The following is a 24,248-nucleotide window of genomic DNA, read 5'->3' as shown; positions in this document are numbered from 1 at the left end:
CTCCCCCACGTCCCGCGATTACTGTGCCATGATGGTGGAATAAAACCGCCGCGGGAAGGCGAGCGGCCCATGCGGGCCACGGAAGATCCAGGCTCGGACCGAGGCCTGCGAGTGGCGGGCCCGGGCCTGCGGCGACGTCCTGTCACGCGCGTGCGTTGGCAGGATTTCCTTGCCACATGGTCCGCGTCCCCGCCTGCGAGAAAACCGGAGCTCTCTGAAGTCGGCGTGCACAAGCAAAGCCGGCTCTTCAGGATAGGAAGCTGACCGAGCTTCTCGTCCCTCTGTCCGCCTCGAGGCTTGATCAGCTTCGGGGACTACTGTCGGAGTAAATAGCCATGGGTAGCCTAGCCGGCTTCCCCTGGCCCTTCTGAAAAAATTACGAGCCCGTCCGGCTCTCAGGAATCCAAGACATGGGGCCGCCTTCCCCTTGTCGGCTGTCACCCAGGCCAGCTCGAAGAAGGCGGCCCGACTTTACCCCTCATGAAGAAAACCATGGGAGGCCGACTCGAAGAAGCCGGCTCCAAGATGCCGACTCCAAGAAGCCGGCCATGAGGAGGCCGACTACAAGAGGCCGGCTCCCATAAAGCGGTCGAGACCGTACCCTCAAAGTTTGCACCCACCTAACGGTGGTGCGACGGGGCGTGGCTACAGTGAAGCCTGCCACCCCCGAATCCCGGAGCACGCCTGGCACAGTGCGCCGTACGGAGTAGGCATGACCCGTCCGGTGCGGCACTGTTGCCATGTTGACCTTGGGGTCACCCACGACGGGCCGTCGGTGTGGCCCACAGATGGTGGGCCCCTTCGGGCAGAGAGACGCCCGAAGGCGGCGACGCCTCCAACCAGTCGGCCCCAGACAGAGCCGGCTCCCCGCAGCCGGCTTGCCACCTCCCTCGAAGAAGACACCCCATTAAGGAGACAAGACGCGGTGAGGCTACAGCGATCGCCTGACGGGCGCCGGCACTGTAGCCGCGCCTACCACGACGAAGCGCACATCACCAAGATGGAGCCACAGTAACCAGCCGCCGACCAGGCCCTGGACGGTGGGGCCTGCCTGTCGACCAAGGGGCCGGCAGCCGGCGGGACACACCAGTCGGCGGGCCCCAGCAGCCGGCGCTGAAGCCGGCGAGTGCAGTCGCAGACGGCTGGGCCCCGCGCCCAGTCGAATTACCATTGTACCCCCGGGGGGTAGGCCTATATAAACCCCCCGGGGCACCCATGCAAAGGGTTCGACCCCCTGCTAGTCTTAGACACCACACAAGGAGAGGAAGCAGGCTAGCCGTGCCCTTCTTCGTCCACCCACCAAACGGCTCAAGGAGCATTGTGTAGTTACTTGTTCATCTAGTGATCTTGCGGAGACCCCGCAGAGCAGCAGTAGGGGTGTTATCTCCACAGAGAGCCCGAAGCTGGGTAAGATCCGCCGGCGTGCATGTCTTCGCCTTATCCCGTTTCCAGGCACCGGCGATGTCTTACTGGCTCCCACAATGATAAGCCACCCGTTGGCATATGTCGCACCCACCACCCGACATCGGCCAGACAACGGTAAGCGATAAATCGGCCGATTTATTGGAATATCGGAAGATATCTTAACCAGTGGTTGTGGTTATGGAAGCTGACAATTCCAAAGTCTTTGAAGGATTTAGGAGAGGAGACTTGTATATTGTTGATTTCTCTATAGGACCACAACCAGCAGTGTGCCTACTTGCAAAAGCTTCAGAAGGCTGGCTATGGCATCAATGACTTGGTCATGCAGGCATGAGGAATCTGCACACGCTTGCGAAGAAGCATGTCATCGGCATCGAGAATGTCAAATTCCTCAAGGATCGCCTATGTGGAGCCTGTGAAGCTGGGAAGATGACAAAGGTTAAGCATCCAGCAAAGACTATCATGACCACCACTCGTCCATTTGAATTGCTTCACATGGATCTGTTCGGTCCTAACCATTATTCTGTAGTTTCAAATGATGCATCTCAATATAGCTTTGTTATTGTTGATGATTACTCTCGATACACATGGGTACACATTGTTGCTTACAAACATGAAGTGTAGGAAGTCTTCAAACGATTTTCCTCAAGGGCTTCAACCAACTTTGGTGTGAAGATCAAGCACATCAGAAGTGACAATGGAACCGAGTTCAAGAATTCTGGTCTAGGTGACTATCTTGATGAACTTGGTATTACTCATGAGTTATCTGCTCCTTATACTCAGTAGAATGGTGTCGTGGAGCGCAAGAACATGACTCTTGCTGAGATGGCTCGCACTATGCTTGATGAATACAAAACACCTCGTTGTTTCTGGATTGAGGCAATTGATACTATGTGCCACATCATCAACAGAGTATATCTTCACAAATTCTTCAAGAAGACTGCCTATGAACTCCTCACTAACAAGAAACCCAATGTAAGTTATTTCAAAGTCTTCGGTGCTAAATGTTGGATTAGAGATCCTCATCACAACTCAAAATTTGCAACGAAAGCACATGAAGGTTTTATGCTTGGTTACGGAAAGGACTCGCACACCTACAAAGTCTTCAACAACGTTCTTCAGAAGGTTGTTGAAACTGTAGATGTGCGGTTCGATGAAACTAATGGCTCGCAAAGAGAGCACCTACCTACTGTGATAGATGAACCAGCACCTGAGGAAACTATCAAGTTCGAGGCTACTGAGGATGTTATTCCTACTGAAGAATCTGGGGAAGAATTCATTCCAGAACATGAAGAACGTCAAGCTAATGCACCTGAAGAAAATACTGAAGAAAATGGTGTTGAAGAGAATGCTGATCAAATTCCTCAACGACAACCAGCTCATCCTCGCATTGCAAAAGAAGTGCAAGTTGAAAAGATCATCAATGACATCAAAGCGCCAGGTCCTCTCACACGCTCAAAAGCTTCACATTTATCTAACTTTTGTGGCCACTATGCTTTTGTCTCTATCACAGAGCCGACTAAGGTAGATGAAACATTTCTGGAGCCTGAGTGGATTCAGGCCATGCAAGAAGAATTACATCAGTTTGAGCTCAACAATGTTTGGGAACTGGTCAAACGTCCAGATCCTCGCAAGCACAATATCATTGGCACAAAGTGGATCTACCGCAACAAGCAAGATGAAAATGGCCTTGTGGTGAGGAATAAGGCACGGCTCGTAGCTCAAGGCTACACACAGCTTGAAGGAATTGATTTCGATGAAACTTTTGCACCTGTTGCTAGACTTGAGGCTATTCGCATATTACTTGCTTATGCTAACCATCATGATATCACTTTATATCAAATGGATGTGAAAAGTGCATTCCTTAATGGTAAGCTTGAGGAAGAAGTATATGTTGCTCAACCCCCGGGTTTTGAAGATCCAAAGAATCCTGACAAAGTCTTCAGACTCAACAAGGCCCTCTATGGCCTCAAGCAGGACCCACGTGCGTGGTATGATACCTTGAAGGAATTCTTCATGAAGAAAGGCTTCAAACCCGATTCACTCGACCCTACTCTTTTCACTAAATCTTATGATGGTGAATTGTTTGTGTGCCAAGTATATGTTGATGATATTATCTTTGGCTGTACTGACCAACGTTATAGTGATGAATTTGCCTACATGATGAGTGAAGAATATCAAATGTCTATGATGGGAGAATTAAAATTCTTCTTAGCTCTTCAAATTCGTCAACAACGCAATGGCATATTCATACCTCAGGAGAAATACCTCAAGGACGTACTGAGGAAATTCGGCATGCAAGATTGCAAAGGTGTCAAAATTCCTATGCCCACAAATGGCCATCTATGCACTGATGAAAATGGTATTGACTTCGATCATAAGGTATACCGCTCCATGATTGGTTCTTTATTGTACTTATGTGCATCTAGGCCAGATATAATGCTTAGTGTTTGCATGTGTGCCCGATGTCAAGCTACACCGAAGGAATCACACCATAAGGCTATGAAGCATATTCTTCGATATCTAGCTCACACACCAACACTTGGATTATGGTACCCCAAGGGCTCGGTTTTTGATCTCATTGGATATTCTGACTCTGACTATGCTGGTGATCGTGTGGACCGCAAGTCAACATCTGGTACATGTCATTTCCTCGGACGATCTTTGGTCTATTGGTCCTCGAAGAAACAAAACTACGTATCACTATCTACTACTGAAGCTGAGTATATTGCCGCTGGTTCTTGCTGTGCTCAATTGCTATGGATGAAGCAAACTCTCAAGGACTATGGAGTCAACATGAAGAATGTGCCTCTCTTCTGTGACAATGAGAGTGCCATCAAGATTGCTCACAGCCCAGTTCATCACTCGAAGACTAACCACATTCAGATTCGTCATCATTTTCTTCGTGATCATGTGTTGAAGGGCGACATTTCTATTGAGCATGTGAAGACTGAAGAACAGCTAGCCGATATCTTCACAAAGCCCTTGGATGAGAAGAGATTTAGCAAGTTGCGATGTGAGCTAAATATCCTAGAATCTTCGAATGTTCTTTGAAAAGGACACTCATCCTAATACTTATGCAAAATTGATGACTTAGATGTGCAACACATGAAGAAACATTTTTCTTCAATCAATGAAGAATAACACTCTAAGTGTGAAGAAATTAACGAAGAATTTGATTCTAAAAACACTACAATTATTGTACGCGGTGTCTGAAATCATCATTCTTATACGGTGGGTCACGCCTTCACCAAAAATTGAAATTCCTCAGTTGTTCAAATTCTTCAACTTTGCATTGTCTTTAGTGTTTCCGTTGTTTTTCTTCATTGGCTATATATATATATATATATATATATGGGATTGACTATTCGTCGCCCTGGGTGAGGAATAGTTATTCTTCACCCCCTCTATTTTACCATCAATGCACTGTAATTTAACATTCCGTAAGTTTTTGTCTTACTTCCGACGTAAAAAGTGACCATAAGAAAATATATAATTGTCGTAAAAAATATTTTATTTTATATAAAATTACAAACATAAAAACATAGTGTAAAATATACATAAACTACAAATTTTCTTGTCTTGTGACCTATATTTTTATTTTCTTATGCCAAATTTTACGTAGTGAATCAATAAGAATGTAACTATTTGAATTCCAAACATAACTTAATTATGAAGTGATCGTAAGATTACCTCGGGTGAATAATAACTTATTCTGCACCCTGGGTGATGAATAGCATCACTATATATATGAGTTTATGTCCTCTACAGCATTTAGTTATGGCTACTTCTTCAAGTTGTTTTTTTCTGCTAAGTGAATGTGATCGGACGCTTCCCCCTCTATGCTATACTCAACCCAATCTGTTCACAAATTCTTCATGTGCGTTCTATTTGAAACTCGTTCAAAATCTTCACTGTGTCCTTGTTAGCTGAAGATATTGTGAACGGAACTTTTAACTTATCATATCCATTTTTTTGGCGTTGCCGCTCAAACCGTTCCGCATCCCACGACATACTTATCCACTCACCCACGATCTAACACGATCTCCACTTCTCAGTACGTGGGTGACACATGTCATGCGAATGAGAAGGGTCAGGGGCATGTTCGTCCAAATTCTTCGGGCGAACAGTTTTCACCATGGCTATAAATACCCCTCTCCCCTTCCTCACTTCTTTTACTCCGCTCGACCTCTCTCCAGCGCAAGCTTCTCAAACCCTAGCGCCGCCGCTACTTCATCACTGCCGGTGAGGAAGAGCTTCACTGCCTCAACCTCGTCGCCGCCGTACTCGCGCCGGCCACGGAAATCTTCACTCCGTTTCTACCGTAGATGTCTTCCTCTGCCAATTTAGGGCGTGGAAGATCCGCACTGACGAACTTCACATCTCCTCACTCCAGTTCGTCGTGTTCTTCGTTCAGGGTAATTAAAAGTTACTTTTATTGCCCTCGTTGATTCGAATGATTATCTACAAAATCTTCAAAGGTGTTTTTCTTCATATCTTCACACACTAAAACACCTCTCATATCATTTGTTCTTGATTCATTTCTCTAAGCTGCGAATTTCTCTTCAAGATTCCTCAATTGTGCGGATTTCTGATCTGTACAACTCTGGAACCTAGGACTAAGAACTCTTAGTGAAATTCTTCAAGCTTATATGGTCAAATTCCTCAAACTTGTTCTTTTATAAAACCTTCTGAGAACGCATATGACCTCTCCAAATTCCTCGCAACTATACTCTGTTCATAGGTACTCATGTCAGCTGCTGAATCACTAGGTTCTCATCAACTTAACTCATTTGCAGGGTTCCTCAAAGAAAAGTTGCATACTTCTTTAGAGAATTCAATTGTTCAAATTCCTCAAGTGAAAAAAATGGCTGACAGTAAGAAACCAAAGAAAGGAGGAAAGAGGGCTGAGGTCAACACAACGTTTGAGATCCCTGATGATATATATGCTGGGTACTGCACACCTCCTGAGAAAGACAAAAATCAGCGCAAGGTGCGCATTCAGAAGATAGAGAGGAGATGAGCTAGAGAGTGGAGAGAGAATAGATATGTCATGCCCAAATACATGAAGAAATTCGCACTCAATCCGCCATGCCCAAGACCTCCATTGGCACCTGGCCAAATAGCTGATCCCACCAGCCTCAAGCGTGGTGAGGATTATCCTGATGAATGGGCCAAGCGCCAAGCCAAGTTGGCTAAAAAAGCCAAAGAAGCGGTGAGGAAATTCAACAAAGACTCTGCTGCTGCCGTTGAGGCCTCTGTCAAGCCTAAGAAGGCCATGTCAAAGAAGCCTATGCACAAGCCAAGTGTTTCACCTTCAGTGGTTTCAAGGCCAAGTTCCTCAGCAATGCCCTCACGGACAGAATCTTCAAAGCCCTCAAGGCCAACTTCTCATGTTGCTCCTGTTCCTCCCAAATCCTCAGCTCCTCACAAGTCCTCAGCTGCTCCGACAAAGTCCTCTGCACCTGTGCATCTCGCCACGTGTCAAAGGACCACAGGTGTCTCAATTGCTTCAGGAGCTTCAGCTAGTTCCTCAGCTGCACCAAATTCTTCAACGGGACCCTCTCTACTCAAGATAAAGGCCATTGCTGGATGAGGTCCTCACCCTAGTCCTTAGAAGAAGCAGGTCGCCTTCCAAGTGCCGTCTGAAGAAGACGAAGCTGATGATGATGAACTTGCTGAAATCATCAGAGATAGGCAAGTGAGGGCCGCTAGAGCCAAGGGAACAGATGTGCCACTACTTTTGGATCCAAAGTTGATCCTCGAATACATTGATGTTTGGCACAAGGACCCCAACACTCCCATGCCTGACTTCAAGCTGACTCCTGGCCAAAGTCACATGCTGACCCACTTCATACAAGAAGAAAAATGGAAATATGAGAAGGCCAGGAAGATCAAGAAAGCATAGTACAAGAAGGAGCGCTACCTGAAGAAAAACGTTATCTCTATGACAACTGAAGAACTTGTCGCTGTTCAAACTGAGATCAAGAAACTAATTGATGAATTTGACGCATACCGCGCTGACTGGGTTGGAGCCAAGGTGCGCTTTGTGAAACTTGCGGATAACTTCACCTCAAATGTTGCAGCCCCAACGCAACAGGAAGTTCCTCAGGTTGAAGCATCTGCTTAGCCGACTGAAGAACATGCCAGCACCGCTGATGAAAATCAGGCTGCTGGAGAAAATGTGAGTTCCCGGGCTGATGACTGCATACTAGCCGCTGAAGAAATTGCCAGGGCATCCACTAGTGGTGCGCCTAAAGAATATGAAGAAATCAGGGCAATTGCATCAGTTGTGCCTGAAGAAAATCAACCAGATTCCTCCGCTCCTCCTGAGCCAACACCAACTCCGATCCTTCCATCTGCATCAGATGTGAAGAAAACCAAGCCTGCAGAGTGTGCAGCAGTGAAGAAAAGGAAAGCATCACCTACTTCAGATTCTTCAGCTCCGAAAAAGATGAAGCCTTTGACCAGCTCGTTTGAAAATCCCATTGATGTTGTTCCTCTCTCTACCATGCCATCAAAGGACCTTGTTCCTTTCGATGAAGAATATGTGATCCCCAGTGGATCTGATGAAGAAACTCCTTCTGCTATTTCGTCAGAGCAGTTGGATGAAGAAATTGAAGTGCATGAGATCCCTTCAACACCTGTCATTTCCTCGCCTCTGCCTCAGTTCACTGCTGAAGAGATTGGCGTTGAAGAAATGGAAGATGAAGATGTGGACGTTGGCTGCTCCACAGCAGTGATGAGTGATGAATTCTGGGAAAGTCAGCATCCAAACTCTCCAATGTTCACACCATTGCAGCAAATACCTCAGTCCCCTGCACAACCTGTTCAAATGGGCTATGAAGAAACTCACCCCACTTCATATGTACGTGAAGAAATTCCATCCACTAGTGCTGAAGAAACTGCTGCTGCTAAACATCTGAAGACGCAGACTGCCACTGAAGAGGAACCAGAAATTCCTCAGCCTGAAGAACCTGTGATTGAGATTGCTGAGGTCGTGATGCAACTCACTGACACTCCTCTACCGAAGCCAAAGGATCCATTCTCCAGGAAGCAAAACTTCAAGGCTGATGATTTCCTTGGCGAGCACGTATTCTTCACAGACTACAACCCTTATGACTCCGCTCGCATTAGGAAGAGGCGTTTCTGGACAGTCAGCCAAGCCAATTTCTATTCCTCACTGCTGTTCAAGAAAAACAAAATCTTCTACCATCAGCACATTCCTCACGTGGATATGGAATCTCTACCGTGCTTCATGCCAGTCCTCAGTGTTCTTCACGACGCTGGACTATTAAATTTCTGCTCTGACATCTGTGATTGGAATGAAGAACTGTTCTTCAATTTTATTCGACGCTGCACATCACAGGAGATTCTGAAGATGTCAATTCATGGGTGCTGGACTGGATGTCTGAGAACACTCACTACACAGCACCAGCTACTGAATTGCCTCGTGCCTTACCACTCAGTCCTCCCCTTGAAGAAGCTCGTTGCATTTACCGTGAACCTGAGCTTACAAATCACTACATGCAAGTTCTTATGAAACCTTCGAAGCCAGGTCAGGCCCCACGAACCAAATTCCTCGTGAAGAAATTACTATATGTTCCCATAACTGTCTATCGCATTCTAACGAGGACAATGATGTTGGGGAACGATGCAGAAAACATAAAATTTCCTACAGTTTCACCAAGATCCATCTATGAGTTCATCTAGCAACGAGTAATCGGATGCATCTACATACCTTTGTAGATCGCGAGCGGAAGCGTTCAAAGAATGGGGATGAGGTAGTCGAACACGACGTGATCCAAATCACCGGAGATCCTAGCACCGAACGGACGGCACCTCCGTGTTCAACACACGTACGGTCAGTGTAACGTCTCCTTCTTCTTGACCCAGCAAGAGGGAAGGAGAGGTTGAGGGAGATGGCTCCAGCAGCAGCACGACGGCGTGGTGGTGATGGAGCTGCAGTACTCTGTCAGGGCTTCGCCAAGCGCTATGGAGCAGGAGGAGGTGTTGGACAGGGAGAAGGAGTCAACCAAAGGCGTGAATCAAAAAGCCCTCCTTCCCCACTATATATAGGAGGGCCAAGGGGGGGGCGGCCTAGGAGATCCAATCTCCTAGGGGGCGGCGGCCAAGGGAGGTTTCCCTCCCCCCCAAGGCACCTAGGGGGTGCCTTCCACTTGTGGGACTCTTCCCCTTTTGGAACCCTAGGCGCATGGGACTCTTGGGGCTGGTGCCCTTGGCCCATGTAGGCCAAGGCGCACCCCCTACATCCCATGTGGCCCCCGGGGGCAGGTGGCCCCACCCGATGGGCCCGCGGGACCCTTCCGGTGGTCCCGGTACAATACCGATGACCCCGAAACTTGTCCCGATGGCCGAAATAGCACTTCCTATACATAATTCTTTACCTCCGGACCATTCCGGAACTCCTCGTGACGTCCGGGATCTCATCCAGGACTCCGAACAACATTCGGGTTACTGCATATACAAATCCCTACAACCCTAGCATCACCGAACCATAAGTGTGTAGACCCTACGGGTTCGGGAGATATGTAGACATGACCGAGATGACTCTCCGGTCAATAACCAACAGCGGGATCTGGATACCCATGTTGGCTCCCACATACTCCATGATGATCTCATCGGATGAACCACGATGTCGTGGATTCAAGCAACCCCGTATACAATTCCCTTTGTCAATCGATATGTTACTTGCCCGAGATTCGATCGTCGGTATCCCAATACCTCGTTCAATCTCGTTACCGGCAAGTCACTTTACTCGTACCGTAATGCATGATCCCGTGACCAGACACTTGGTCACTTTGAGCTCATTATGATGATGCATTACCGAGTGGGCCCAGTGATACCTCTCCGTCATACGGAGTGACAAATCCCAGTCTTGATCCGTGTCAACCCAACAGACACTTTCGGAGATACCCGTAGTATACCTTTATAGTCACCCAGTTACGTTGTGACGTTTGGCACACCCAAAGCACTCCTACGGTATCCGGGAGTTACACGATCTCATGGTCTAAGGAAAAGATACTTGACATTGGAAAACTCTAGCAAACGAACTATACGATCTTATGCTATGTTTAGGATTGGGTCTTGTCCATCACATCATTCTCCTAATGATGTGATCTCGTTATCAATGACATCCAATGTCCATAGTCAGGAAACCATGACTATCCGTTGATCAACGAGCTAGTCAACTAGAGGATTACTAGGGACATGTTGGTGTCTATTATTCACACATGTATTACGATTTCCGGATAACACAATTATAGCATGAATAAAGACAATTATCATGAACAAGGAAATATAATAATAATGCCTTTATTATTGCCTTTAGGGCATATTTCCAACAGTCTCCCACTTGCACTAGAGTCAATAATCTAGTTACATTGTGATGAATCGAACACCCATGGAATTCTGGTGTTGATCATGTTTTGCTCTAGGGAGAGGTTTAGTCAACGGATCTGCTATATTCAGGTCCGTATGTACTTTACAAATCTCTATATCTCCATCTTGAACATTTTCACGAATGGAGTTGAAGCGACGCTTGATGTGCCTTGTCTTCTTGTGAAACCTGGGCTCCTTGGCAAGAGCAATAGCTCCAGTGTTGTCACAGAAAAGCTTGATCGGCCCCGACGCATTGGGTATGACTCCTAGGTCGGTGATGAACTCCTTCACCCAAATTGCTTCATGTGCTGCCTCCGAGGCTGCCATGTACTCCGCTTCACATGTAGATCCCGCCATGACGCTCTGCTTGCAACTGCACCAGCTTACTGCCCCGCCATTCAAAATATACACGTATCCGGTTTGTGACTTAGAGTCATCCAAATCTGTGTCGAAGCTAGCGTCGACGTAACCCTTTACGACGAGCTCTTCGTCACCTCCATAAACGAGAAACATTTCCTTAGTCCTTTTCAGGTACTTCAGGATATTCTTGACCGCTGTCCAGTGTTCCTTGCCGGGATTACTTTGGTACCTTCCTACCAAACTTACGGCAAGGTTTACATCAGGTTTGGTACACAGCATGGCATACATAATAGAACCTATGGCTGAGGCATAGGGGATGACACTCATCTCTTCTATATCTTCTGCCATGGTCGGACATTGAGCTGAGCTCAATTTCATACCTTGTAACACAGGTAAGAACCCCTTCTTAGATTGATCCATATTGAACTTCTTCAATATCTTATCAAGGTATGTGCTTTGTGAAAGACCTATGAGGCGTCTTGATCTATCTCTATAGATCTTGATGCCTAATATATAAGCAGCTTCACCAAGGTTCTTCATTGAAAAACTCTTATTCAAGTAGGCCTTGATGCTGTCCAAGAGTTCTATATCATTTCCCATCAAAAGTATGTCATCTACATATAATATGAGAAATGCTACAGAGCTCCCACTCACTTTCTTGTAAACACAGGCTTCTCCATAAGTCTGTGTAAACCCAAACGCTTTGATCATCTCATCAAAGCGAATGTTCCAACTCCGAGATGCTTGCACCAGCCCATAAATCGAGCGTTGGAGCTTGCACACCTTGTCAGCATTCTTAGGATCGACAAAACCTTCCGGCTGCATCATGTACAATTCTTCCTTAAGGAAACCATTAAGGAATGCCGTTTTGACGTCCATTTGCCATATCTCATAATCGTAAAATGCGGCAATTGCTAACATGATTCGGACTGACTTTAGCTTCGCTACCGGTGAGAAAGTCTCATCGTAATCAACCCCTTGAACTTGTCGATAACCCTTAGCGATAAGCCCAGCTTTATAAATGGTCACATTACCATCCGCGTCTTTCTTCTTCTTAAAGATCCATTTATTTTCTATGGCTCGCCGTTCAACGGGCAAGTCAGTCAAAGTCCATACTTCGTTTTCATACATGGATCCTATCTCGGATTTCATGGCTTCTAGCCATTTGTTGGAATCTGGGCCCGCCATCGCTTCTTCATAGTTCGAAGGTTCACCGTTGTCTAACAACATGATTTCCAAGACAGGGTTGCCGTACCACTCTGGTGCGGAACGTGTCCTTGTGGACCTTCGAATTTTAGTAGGAGCTTGATCAGAAGTATCTTGATCATTATCATTAACTTCCTCTCTAGTCGGTGCAGGCACCTCAGGAACATTTTTTCTTGAGTTGCGCCATTTTCCGGTTCAAGAGGTAATACTTCATCAAGTTCTACTTTCCTCCCACTTACTTCTTTCAAGAGAAACTCCTTCTCTAGAAAGGATCCATTCTTGGCAACAAAGATCTTGCCTTCGGATCTGAGGTAGAAGGTATACCCAATAGTTTCTTTAGGGTATCCTATGAACACGCATTTTTCCGACTTGGGTTCGAGCTTTTCAGGTTGAAGTTTCTTGACATAAGAATCGCATCCCCAAACTTTTAGAAACGACAACTTAGGTTTCTTACCAAACCATAATTCAAACGGTGTCGTCTCAACGGATTTCGACGGAGCCCTATTTAAAGTGAATGCGGCAGTCTCTAAAGCATAGCCCCAAAAAGAAAGCGGTAAATCGGTAAGAGACATCATAGATCGCACCATATCTAATAGAGTGCGATTACGACGTTCGGACACACCATTACGCTGAGGTGTTCCAGGCGGCGTGAGTTGTGAAACTATTCCACATTTCCTTAAGTGTGTGCCAAATTCGTGACTCAAGTATTCTCCTCCACGATCTGATCGCAAAAACTTGATTTTCCTGTCACGTTGATTCTCAACCTCACTCTGAAATTCTTTGAACTTTTCAAAGGTTTCAGACTTGTGTTTCATTAAGTAGACATACCCATATCTACTCAAATCATCAGTGAGGGTGAGAACATAACGATAGCCACCGCGAGCCTCAACACTCATTGGACTCTAAAAGTTGGTTGCTCGCTCCATTGTTCCTGAGAACGGAGTCTTGGTCATTTTACCCATGAGGCATGGTTCGCACGTGTCAAATGATTCATAATCAAGAGACTCTAAAAGTCCATCTGCATGGAGCTTCTTCATGCGTTTGACACCTATGTGACCAAGGCGGCAGTGCCACAAGTATGTGGGACTATCATTATCAACCTTACATCTTTTGGCACTCACACTATGAACATGTGTAGCATTACGCTCGAGATTCATTAAGAATAAACCATTCACCATCGGAGCATGACCATAAAACATATCTCTCATATAAATAGAACAACCATTATTCTCAGATTTAAATGAGTAGCCATCTCGAATTAAATGAGATCCCGATACAATGTTCATGCTCAAAGCTGGCACTAAATAACAATTATTAAGGTTTAATACTAATCCTGAAGGTAAATGTAGAGGTAGCGTGCCGACGGCGATCACTTTGACCTTGGAACCATTCCCGACGCACAACGTCACCTCGTCCTTTGCCAATCTCCGCTTATTCCGCAGCCCCTGCTTTGAGTTACAAATGTGAGCAACTGCACCGGTATCAAATACCCAGGAGCTACTGCGGATACTGGTAAGGTACACATCAATTACATGTATATCACATATACCTTTTGTTTTGCCGGCCTTCTTGTCCGCTAAGTATTTGGGGCAGTTCCGCTTCCAGTGACCACTTCCCTTGCAATAAAAGCACTCAGTCTCGGGCTTGGGTCCATTCTTTGGCTTCTTCCTGGCAGCTTGCTTGCTGGGCGTGGCAACTACCTTGCCATCCTTCTTGAAGTTCTTTTTACCCTTGCCCTTCTTGAACTTAGCGGTTTTATTCACCATCAACACTTGATGTTCCTTCTTGACTTCTACCTCTGCTGATTTCAGCATTGAAAATAACTCAGGAATGGTCTTTTCCATCCCCTGCATATTTAAGTTCATCACAAAGCTCTTGTAGCTTGGTGGAAGCGACTGGAGGATTCTGTCAATGACCGCATCATCCGGGAGATTAACTCCCAGTTGAGTCAAGCGGTTATGTAACCCAGACATAGTGAGTATGTGCTCACTGACAGAACTATTTTCCTCCATCTTACAGCTGAAGAATTTGTCAGAGACTTCATATCTCTCGACCCGGGCATGAGCTTGAAAAACCATTTTCAGCTCTTCGAACATCTCATATGCTCCATGTCTCTCAAAACGCTTTTGGAGTCCCGGCTCTAAGCTGTAAAGCATGCCGCACTAAACGAGGGAGTAGTCATCAGCACGTGTCTGCCAAGCGTTCATAACGTCTTGGTTCTGTGGAATGGGTGGGTCACCTAGCGGTGCTTGTAGGACATATTCTTTCCTGGCAGATATGAGGATGATCCTCATGTTCCGGACCCAGTCCGTATAGTTGCTACCATCGTCTTTCAGCTTGGTTTTCTCTAGGAACGCATTGAAGTTGAGGACTATGTTGGCCATTTGATCTACAATAAATATTGTAAAGATTTTAGACTAAGTTCATGATAATAAAGTTCATCTAATCAAATTATTCAATGAACTCCCACTTAGATAGCCATCCCTCCAGTCATCTAAGTATAACATGATCCGAGTTGACTAGGCCGTGTCCGATCATCACGTGAGACGGTCTAGTTAACATCGGTGAACATCTTCATGTTGATCGTATCTTCTATACGACTCATGCTCGACCTTTCGGTCTTCTGTGTTCTGAGGCCATGTCTGTACATGCTAGGCTCGTCAAGTCAACCTAAGTGTTTGCATGTGTAAATCTGTCTTACACCCGTTGTATGTGAATGTCTGAATCAAACACCCGATCATCACGTGGTGCTTTGAAACAACGAACTGTCGCAACGGTGCACAGTTAGGGAAACACTTTCTTGAAATTATTATGAGGGATCATCTTATTTACTACCGTCGTTCTAAGTAAACAAGATGTGCAAAACATGATAAACATCACATGCAATCAAATAATAATAGTGACATGATATGGCCAATATCACATAGCTCCTTTGATCTCCATCTTGGGGCTCTATGATCACCTTGTCACCGGCATGACACCATGATCTCCATCATTGTGTCTCCATCAAGTTGCTCGCCAACTATTACTTCTACTACTATGGCTAACGTGTTTAGCAATAAAGTAAATTAATTTACATGGCGTTTCTCAATGACACGCAGGTCATACAAAAATATAGACAACTTCTATGGCTCCTGCCGGTTGTCATACTCATCGACATGCAAGTCGTGATTCCTATTACAATAGCATGAACAACTCATACATCACATATATATCATTCATCATTCATCACAACTTTGGCCATATCATATCACAAAGCACTTGCTGCAAAAACAAGTTAGACGTCCTCTAATTGTTGTTGCAAGTTTTACGTGGCTGAAGTAGGGTTCTAGCAAGAACGTTTTCTTACCTACGTGAAAGCCACAACGTGATTTGTCAACTTCTATTTACCCTTCATAGGGACCCTTTTCATCGAATCCGCTCCAACTAAAGTAGGAGAGACAGACACCCGCCAGCCACCTTATGCAACTAGTGCATGTTAGTCGGTGGAACTGGTCTCACGTAAGCGTACGTGTAAGGTTGGTCCGGGCCGCTTCATCCCACAATACCGTTGAAGCAAGATAAGACTAGTAACGGCAAGAAAGTTGACAACATCTATGCCCACAACAAATTGTGTTCTACTCGCGCAAGAAGAACTACGCATAGACCTAGCTCTGATACCACTGTTGGGGAACGTTGCAGAAAACAATAAATTTCCTACGGTTTCACCAATGTCCATCTATGAGTTCATCTAGCAACAAGTAATAGGATGCATCTACATACCTTTGTAGATCGCGAGCAGAAGCGTTCAAAGAACGGGGATGAGGTAGTCGAACACGACGTGATCCAAATCACCGGACATCCTATCACCGAACGGACGGCACCTCCGCGTTCAACACACGTACGGTCAGCGTAATGTCTCCTTCTTCTTGATCCAGCAAGAGGGAAGGAGAGGTTGAGGGAGATGGCTCCAGCAGCAGCACGACGGCGTGGTGGTGATGGAGCTGCAATACTCCGTCAGGGCTTCGCCAAGCGCTATGGAGGAGGAGGAGGTGTTAGAGAGGGAGAAGGAGGCAACCAAAGGCGTGAATCAAAAAGCCCTCCTTCCCCACTATATATAGGAGGGCCAAGGGGGGGCGCCGGCCTAGGAGATCCAATCTCCTAGGGGGCGGCGGCCAAGGGAGGTTTCCCTCCCCCCCAAGGCACCTAGGGGGTGCCTTCCACTTGTGGGACTCTTCCCCTTTTGGAACCCTAGGCTCATGGGCCTCTTGGGGCTGGTGCGCTTGGCCCATGTAGGCCAATGCGCACCCCCTACAGCCCATGTGGCCCCCGGGGGCAGGTGGCCCCACCCGGTGGGCCCCCGGGACCCTTCCGGTGGTCCCGGTACAATACCGATGACCCCGAAACTTGTCCCGATGGCCGAAATAGCACTTCCTATATATAATTCTTTACCTCCGGACCATTCCGGAACTCCTCGTGACGTCCGGGATCTCATCCGGGACTGCGAACAACATTCGGGTTACTGCATATACATATCCCTACAACCCTAGCGTCACCGAACCTTAAGTGTGTAGACCCTACGGGTTCGAAAGATATGTAGACATGACCGAGACGACTCTCCGGTCAATAACCAACAACGGGATCTGGATACCCATGTTAGCTCCCACATACTCCACGATGATCTCATCAAACAAACCACGATGTCGAGGATTCAAGCAACCCCGTATACAATTCCCTTTGTCAATCGATATGTTACTTGCCCGAGATTCGATCGTCGGTATCCCAATACCTCGTTCAATCTCGTTACCGGCAAGTCACTTTACTCGTACCGTAATGCATGATCCCGTGACCAGACACTTGGTCACTTTGAGCTCATTATGATGATGCATTACCGAGTGGGCCCAGTGATACCTCTCCGACATACGGAGTGACAAATCCCAGTCTTGATCCGTGTCAACCCAACAGACACTTTCGGAGATACCCGTAGTATACCTTTATAGTCACCCAGTTACGTTGTGACGTTTGGCACACCCAAAGCACTCCTACGGTATCCGGGAGTTACACGATCTCATGGTCTAAGGAATAGATACTTGATATTGGAAAACTCTAGCAAACGAACTATACGGTCTTATGCTATGTGTAGGATTGGGTCTTGTCCATCACATCATTCTCCTAATGATGTGATCTCGTTATCAATGACATCCAATGTCCATAGTCAGGAAACCATGACTATCCGTTGATCAACGAGCTAGTCAACTAGAGGCTTACTAGGGACATGTTGGTGTCTATTATTCACACATGTATTACGATTTCCGGATAACACAATTATAGCATGAATAAAGACAATTATCATGAACAAGGAAATATAATAATAATGCCTTTATTATTGCCTCTAGGGCATATTTCCAACAAATGAGTCCCATCAAAGGCCACGACTCATCTGATGAGGAAATTGTTGGCATCTTGAAGAATCTGGTATTCAATATCGTTCATGGCATTCATGTCAATTATCACGATTTCTTCATGAAGACTCTGGCAAATGTTGCACTTTCTCCATTTGAGCTGAAGCATTATGCACCTTGGATTATGAGATTCCTCAGGACCAGGTCTTCACTCAACTACAAAGCTGATTTTCAGAATTACCTCAGCTACTTGCCCCCGATTGAAGTCCTCAAGCGGACCTATTCCTCAGTTGATGAAAAGGGCAAGGCACCAGCTATTATAGATGAAAGCATTCGTCCATTGGATGGACAATTTCGCAAATCTTCATCTTATTTCACCAATGATGACTTTGCCACACATGACTCTGCCAATGCACCCAAGTCTACTCCTCAAGCCACTGCTCCTCGTGTGATGACTGATCGTGAGCTTCTGCTTAGTCTTCACCAGAATGTGGATCGAAATCATAAATGGGTTAAGCGTTAGTTTGGTTCATTTCTTGACAACATGACTGCTCCGCATAATGCAGTGAAGAAAAACCATTACTACCTTCATGAATTTTTCGGTCGCACCTGGGCCATTCTATCACATCTGTATTATGAAGATCTCAAGAAAATGGGTCTGAAGGAAGATTTTGACTGGTCTGCACCTCCACCGAAGAAATTCAAGAAGGTCAAGGTTCCTTCTCTGGTGTCCAGCTCATATTCATCATCACACGATACCGACGAGTACGAAGACTTCACTACAAGAAACCTGTTAATCTGTGACGGATTCCTGGTGACGTTCTGTAAATCCGTCATGGAAACTGTCACCAACCAGCAAGATGTGCCTGGGCCCAAAAAGGGTAGCCCCTTAATGATGGACGTGGAGGTACCGTCACGAAAACCGTCATTGATCGACCAACTTGGCCTAGCCGGGCCTAGCTTCCCCCCTTCATACACCCTCTATAACAACACGAATTGCTCCTGCTAATGTGGCATAGTCATATGAGTTACATTGTAATTTGAATTTGCAAAACTTCAAAAAAAATTCAAGGATCCTAATCAAATTAGATGGAACCAAACTGAATGATGAAATATACTTATGTAGCATACAGACCCGTGAGGCCAACATGAATCAAGCCTAGTACGATTCACCGGGCTAAGGGCAAAGACACCAAAATACGAAACTGGTTGAAGCAAAGCGCGCGAAGGAGAAAACATTCAAGTCATCTACGCGGCAAAGTCCAAATCAGAAGCGCGTGGAGGGGAAAACATTCAAGTCGTCGACGCGCGGAGTTAAATCTTTTCGACCCATTTAACTCCACAGCCAACGATCCTATTGGCCACTGTCGTGGTTCCGACTCTGACAGTGATGTAGGGGGGTGAGTATGGAGAGGCTAGATCCTAGCTATTGGGAAGTTTTTACACGCGAGGTTTACGAGTTCAGGCCCTTCTCGGAGGAAGTAATAGCCCTACGTCTCGGAGCCCGGAGGCGGTCGACTGGATTATGCATGTATGGATTACAGGGGTGCGAACCCTTCATACTGAGGAGGGGGGTGGCTTATATAGAGTTCGCCGGTCCCCTCCTGCCCTCAGTAATGCAGGGTTTAAGGTACATTTAAGATTGGGCGTTACTGGTAACGCCTCTAATAAAGTGCTATGATGCCCATGAAGACTACTTAACAGCTGACCGTTTGCCTACAGAGTGACTGTAGGTCTCCTGGCAGTCGAGTGATTAGCTTCTTGGTCGAGTGGTAGCTTCTTGGTCGAGTGGTAGCTTCTTGGTCGAGTGTCTTGAACCTGTCGAGTGGGGTACCTTCAAGTCGATTGATAGGTGATTTCTTCTAGGGATGTCCTTGGGTAGGGCTCTTTGGACGGGTCCGTGCCCCTACCCTAGGTACATAGCTTCATCATTAGCCCCCGAATGGATCGAGGTTAGAGTGGGAAAAGAGTTGGGGATCCTTTCCGACCGGTCCTTTGGGGCTGTATGAGTGCCTCGTGTTAGGGTCAGTTGTCACGGATGACGTCATCAACCTCTTTCAGTCGCCTTTATCCATTCCAGGCCATTCGTCGAGTGAATATCTTTGCTTGCGACATGCCGAGTGTTGGTGCGAGCGGGATACTCTGTTTTTGGCAAGTGGTTCTGCAGCCCGCGGATCTCACGGGATTCGGATTTTGGGAAGCTCACGGGACGGGAGCAACCGCAGTAATCGGAAGTGATAAAGTGAAAACTCCTCGATCCTCGCGTCGCCTTTTTCGCCACGTACTACGCGCGCGTCTGCTGCGGGATTTGACTGGACTGCCTGGGCCTACCAGTCAGCCACTCGGGAGTGGCCCCTTATAAGTTGCCGGCTCGGGGTTTCCAAGCCGTGCGCTTCTCTTCTTCTTCCTTCTTCTTCTCTTCCTTCGCCAGCCCTCCCGTGACCTTCGGCCGTACCCTAGCGCCGTTAGCCCGTGTGAGACCTCGCCGGCGACGATGGTGAAGGGCAAGACCACTGCTTTGGAGCGCGTGAAGATGGTGGCGGCGGCGGGGAAAGGAAAGAGGTCTGCACGAGGCGGATCTTCCTCCCGGACCGCCCTGCCCAAGGGTTGGATTCAGGGCGATTGGATGCCATCGGTGCTCCGGCAGGAGGATCTCGACGACATGGTCGAGGGAGGAGCCATACCCCACGAGGCTGCGCGTCTCCCGAGGGGGAGATCGAACCTCAACCCCGCGACGGTGAGTGCGTGCTCCTCGCCACCCTCATCGACCGAGGGTTTTCTCTGCCTCCCCATCCATTCTTCCGGAGCTTCTTGAATTTCTTCGGAGCGCAGCTCCATCACTTTACCCCCAACTCCATAGTCTATCTTGCCGCGTTCATTTCCATGTGCGAGGCCTTCCTGGGTTGCCGTCCGCATTGGGGGCTTTTCAAGCATATCTTTACTTGCCGCTCTCAGTCGGTAAAAAAGGCCAAGTCGAGTGATGAGAAGACGCAAGTGATCCAGCTGTGCGGGGGCCTGGCGATCCAGACAAGGGGGAAGAGCTGTTTCCCCTCTATCACCTTCCCGGAGTCGGTCCGCGTCTGGCAGTCGACCTGGTTCTACTGCCAGGACCAGGCGACCCCCGGACAGTCGACTGGTCTTCCTCCTTTTTCCCTTGACCGAGCCGAGAAGCCTGTCTCTCTGAAAGTCACGCCGGAGGAAAGGTCCCAAATCAAGGTATTGGCGGGTCGAGTGGTTGAGCTAGTCCGTGAGGGGGTGACTGGGATGAACCTACTGGAGGTCTTTCTCCAGAGGCGCATCCAACCGCTCCAGGCACGAGACCACCCGATGTGGCTGTATTCTGGCCTTGACAACACCACTCGGATCCACCCGGAGGAGGTCACCGAGGAGATGCTGGAGGGGTGGCTGTCAAGCATCACGGGGAACAAAGACAACCCCCGAGGAGCTAGAAGGGTAGTTCCACTCGACAACTCATATGAAGTGGATCAGGTATGTCTTTGTGTCGGATATCTGGCCTTCTGTATTGGTCTTCTTTGGGTAAGTCGATTGACTTTCGTCTTGTCTGTTGTCTTCCAGGCGACCACTGAGATGTACTCGACGCCCAACGGGGCACAAGGGTCGACTGAGGAAGGTGAGGGGAGCGGAGGCGAGAGCGGGGACGACCAGGGCGAGTGGGAGTCCGACGGTGAGGGAGAGGAAGGTGACGACATCTTCTCTAGCGAAGAGGAGGAGGAGGCTGAACCCTCCCACCCGGAGGGGCGATCCAAGCTCACCCACGATCCAGCGCAGGAACGTGGCAAGGCGACTGCTCCTGTTGGGCAGTCGTCGAAACGCCCTCGGACTTCTTCTCCTCCGCCGACTGGGAAGGCTCCCAAGCACCCACGAACGACGCCATCCAAGCCGCCCAAGGCCTTACCCAAGATGAAGATAGCTGTTCCCACCATTTCCGGGTAACAATAACACTTGCTTTCCTTTGTCGATTGTGGACGGATCCTTGGTCGATTCACTGGGCCAACTGACTAACTTTCAAGATTTGCAGTGGTGCAACTTCTGAGGTCTCCGCCAGGAACGACGACCACGAGATGGAGGACGCTGTCACCTCCAACCCTGGTACGATCATTGACGTCCTGCTTTCGAGTCGACTGAAACTTTATTGCGACTCTGGTCGATTGAATGTTTTCCTTGCAGCTCCTCCTCATTTTATTGACCTCCCGGACGACGACGACAATGAACCACTGAGGGTGAAGAGGAAGAAGAAGGCGTTGGCTGGCAAGACTCCCCAATCCACTCCGGCGCCTGAGGCCGTAGTTCGGGACGATGGCGAACCCACTCGGGCTTCCGTGACTTTCGCTGTTCCTCTGACGAGTGTGCAGCCTTCAGCGTCGACTGCGGATCCGTCTTCGCTTTTTGCTGCGTACCCCGTCCCTGAGGACCAAGCGGCTTCTGTGAAGGAGGCTGTACGCCAGGCTGGAATCATGATGGAACAGGTGAAAGTGGCTCGGGAGGCTTGCCAGGCGGCTTATGACGCAAGCTCGGCTCTTCAGAGCAATGTCCAGGTCAGTCGACTTCTTTGAAGAATCTCTTTTCCGAAGATCTTTAAGTTTGTACACCCAGTGGGTGTGTTTGCCAATTCTTGGACGAGTGGGGGCACGCTAAGCGCACCCACTGGGTGTAGTCCCCGAGACTATGGTGGACTGCTGGCAGTCGACTGTAGTCTTTGAATTGAGTCGTTGTAGTTGAGTTTCTTCGCTCTGTCTGATCGTGTCATGTCGAATGGAACGGTATCCTGTCGACTGCGGGCAGTCGACGTCTTTCTCTTTTTTTTTTACTGTGGGGGCACGCTGAGTGCACCCACTGGGTGTAGTCCCCGAGGCTACTGTCGAATGTTTCGCTTTCGCTGTAGTCTTAGAAACTCCATTATTGTCTCTTAGCTGCTCGGAAGCAACTTGTCTTGGACTCGATTTCAAGGGTCGGTCGGGTGGGATAGGAACCGGTGGGGGCACGCTAAGTGCACCCACTGGGTGTAGTCCCCGAGACTATGGTGGACTGCTGGCAGTCGACCGTAGTCTTAGTATTTTATTGCCGTTGTTGCTCTTTTTTTTACTGAAATTGTAACTCCTCCCCTTTGACTTCAGAAATCTTGTGATCTTGGAACCCGCTTGGCTGACTTGGAGAAGCAGCAAATTCAAATGAACCTTGATCTGGAGCTAGCCAGGACAGAGCAGCAGAAGGTCAGAGACGGCGCCGCAGGTAAGACGCCTTTGTCGACTGGTTAGATTTTAGGCTTGAGTATCTTTTTGCTTTCTCCGACTCAATCATCATTTTTTTGCAGAAAAACTGAAAGAAGCTCTGGCGAAGAAGGATCAGGACTTGGCTGCTGCCCGTAAGGAGGCTGATGACAAGACCGCTCTGGCCGCACAGAAGCTGGCTTTGGTCAACCAATTAGAAGGAGAGAATACCAAGTTGAAGACCGCTCTGGATGAGGCCAGCAGGGAGTGTTCGCGTTGGAAGAAGGAGAACCTCACCCTAAACGAGAAGATGGAAGGCATCGCTCGCAGGAGGGACGACCTGGAGAGCTACTTGAGGAGCCTTGCCAAGAAGTTGTACATCAAGCTCGAAGGTGCACACTCAGTTCCGACTGGTTTTTTTTGTGTCGACTCAGTTTTACGAAATTTGACTTATCCTTGGGTCGTGTATGCAGAACTTTGCTAGAACTTTGAAGAGGAGACTGGGTGGATCGAAACAGGTTTGGACCCAATCAACTCTCCGGTGAGAGATGAAGCTGCCATGAACCTGCTCCGACTGGAATCTCGTGTTGACGGCGTCGTGGATTACTTGGCTCGACTGAAGGTTGCCATGACGCGGATCGACCCGACGCTTTGGCCAGAGTCTATGCTCCAGAATGATCTCGAGTCTCTGATGACTCGACTCAACGGAATCCCTGACCGAGTGTAGGAGTGGAAGAAGTCTTCAGCTCGGTGTGGCGCTGACGTGGCTCTGTCTCTGGTCCGCGTCCATTGCAAGGAGGTGCGGGAGGAGAAGCTGGCCGCCATCCAAGTCGCCAACACGAGGAAGCACAACTTCCAAGACTTCGTGGAGACATTTATTGCTGCTGCTACCCATATCGCAGATGGGATCGACTTGTATGAGTTTGTCGCCCCTGCCAGTCCTCCTCCTCGTGAGGAATGAAAAAACTTGCCTCGGAATGCCGAGTGTATTTTGTAATCCGTTAAACTCTGCCTTAAATTTGCCTCGGAATGCCGAGTGGAAGTGTAACTGTTAAACTCTGCCGAGCCGGGGGCTCGAGTACTTTGATCTGAAGTCTCTGGGACCTTTTAGGCTTTATTTGAACTTGATTTGTCATTGAATCTCTTTGTGGATGACCCGTCGAGTGGAATTTGGTCTTCACTCGAAATAACTTTGTGTCTGTGGTGCAGCTCCGAAGGAGAAGGTAGTAGTCGACCTGCCCTTCGTCGT

Source organism: Triticum urartu, chromosome 2A, assembly GCF_056163025.1.
Source record: "Triticum urartu cultivar PI428250 chromosome 2A, HENAU_Tu73, whole genome shotgun sequence".
In the NCBI taxonomy this organism is placed as follows: Eukaryota; Viridiplantae; Streptophyta; class Magnoliopsida; order Poales; family Poaceae; genus Triticum; species Triticum urartu.
This window is presented reverse-complemented; position numbering follows the sequence as displayed.